The sequence below is a fragment of the Schistosoma mansoni genome, chromosome W, assembly GCF_000237925.1.
Source record: "Schistosoma mansoni strain Puerto Rico chromosome W, complete genome".
Lineage (NCBI taxonomy): Eukaryota > Metazoa > Platyhelminthes > Trematoda > Strigeidida > Schistosomatidae > Schistosoma > Schistosoma mansoni.
In genome coordinates, this window is record NC_031502.1 from 44,146,317 (window position 1) to 44,148,604 (window position 2,288).

The 2,288-nt window shown below is 40.6% G+C and overlaps 1 protein-coding gene across 1 annotated transcript in view; it reads left to right on the forward strand.

Annotated features, from left to right (window-relative positions):
• Smp_176530 (hypothetical protein) overlaps positions 1-2,288 on the forward strand; it is a gene marked incomplete at both ends in the record, with an annotated part of 63,407 nt that overhangs the window by 5,875 nt on the left and 55,244 nt on the right. The window lies entirely within an intron of this gene.

A 2,288-nucleotide genomic window follows, 5' to 3' on the forward strand; every position in this document is an offset into this window, starting at 1 on the left:
ATCAGAGTATTGAACTAACCACCGTGAAAAAGCTGGGAGTACTGGACGACCGTTTCGTGCTTGCATTGTTGCTTAGGGCAACAGTGTTCTCAATGTTTTTTCAGCGTCTTCACCAAACAATACTATATCACTTGAGTATTCCAAGTCAATAAGCGAATCTTCTGGTAGAAGACCAACCTCTGAAAAGTCAGACTATGAGAGCATTATCTTTCAAAGGATATCTATGACGAAGTTAAATAATAATGGAGAAAGTGAACAGTTCTGAGGAACACCACTTGAGGTTGACAGTTCTCTATAAACTTTAACTTGACCAATAGTGTTGAAGTGAAGAACCTCTACAAAGTTGATGTACTTCTTTGGTTTGCCTTTTAATGAGAAACACTGCCACAGAACCTCACACTCGACAGAGTCGAACGCTGCCTTAAAGTCTAAGGTTAAGAAATACACCATAGACGGACGTCGGAAAGTATGTCTATGTTCCAGAACCTGACATAGGGTGGGTATTTGGTTGATACATTCACGTCCAGGTCTGAACCCAGTCTGACTGACTGTCCTAATTTCGCTCTTCACGAGCCCTAGTTATTGAGACAAATATATTAGCTGTTATATTAGTCAAACGGATTCCTTTGTGGTCACGACTAGGGGATTTCTGTACTTTCTTATAAACTGGGATGATCAACAATCGAGACCAGTCAGATAGGATTATGTCCAATTCCTAAATTCGAATTATGATCTCAGTCAATCTGACTGCCAAACTAGACTACCATCTCTAGAGATCTCCGGAGATAATCCATTTGAATCTGATGTTCTGTGTTGCTTTAAATTAGTTATAGCTTTTTCAACCTCACTAAGAGTTTGAGGACTGATGTCGATTATCCTTTGAGGCTGTTTGGCGATAACGGGTAACTGAAGGATAGCAGGTGGCCAGTTAAACTGTTGCCTAAAATGTTCTGCATATCGATCTAATCTCATGAGTTGGGAGTGAATAATAGTCCTGAGATAGTCTTACTAACAGCCGGATTGTTAAAACCTGTTCACTTGATAAGTCTGAATAGTTGTCTACTGTTAATTACTACTGCTGCCTTTTCCATCACTTTTGCTTTCTCTGCCCGGCACTGCTGACGATCATTGCTTAGGCTTTTGACCCGTCCACATGTAAGCTGTTTTAACTCCTCATCGTGTTTGGAGTTAGACGGGATGAGTTTCTGGACATCTATCAGTTCAGTAGACGCTACGGAAATCCACTGAAGTTTCTCAACGCTTTGGTTTAATTTATTGGTAGATATTACTGCTGTTTATAGATCTGTTTAGATATCATAGCAAGCTACCTCGGGGTGGATATCACTTTCATGGTTAAGTAACTGCTTTTCTATTTGGTGCTAAAATGTATGCTTGACTATTTCACCATTAAGTCGAACTCTAAGGGGTCTTCTTGCTGTGGCCTTTATGTTTTCAGTAAGATACAGACAAACATGTGCTCTCACTAGGACATGATCAAAGTCTAGATATATGCTCCATAATGAGCGGGGGTCTACTATCGAGCCTCTCTAACGATGGCTGGTGGCACTGTGATCCATTTGAATCCATCGTTCAGTTAATTGTAGGTGTCGCAGTGTCAGACAATGTCTTCCCTTATGGTTGGAGTTGATGCTTGCTAGAAATAGACGGTTATGTGAGCATAATTGGAACAGCCTGTTTCAACTATCTGTTCACTGAGCAGAGATACCGTGAGACCCACCTAAGTGCCCTTCAATTTGATTTACACTACCTGCTTGGACATTGAAATCACGATTTTTTTTGAGAAGTTTATTATCTCTTAGCTCCCTACTTCCAAAGGCCTTAGCGCTGAAGACGTAAATCCGTGGTGTAAGTTGTACAATTATTTCAAGGTCGATATTTTCTAACTTCTTCCCTCCGTTGTGAGAACGCATCATTGCTGTAGATGCTGGTTTTCTGAAGAAAACACCTTACTGTTGTCACACGACTGTACAATCAGCAGTACGACTTCGCGTTCAGACCTGAGGTTACTAATTTCGTACTTACCGTTCTCCAACCGATCTGCATGTTATGATAATACCTAAACGACCAAGCATTACATTCCATATAAGTCGATTGGGTGACCACAATACGCAAGCCCAACCACCATATTCACTTAGCAGTTACTATTGTGATGTCCTTATTTTTGCTAACTGTGTTTTATTGTTAATTTTGTAGGTGTTGTTTTAGATGAAGTGAAGAATGATTCGAGTGATAACAGCGAGACGTTAGAGCCACCGGTATCTCTCTCC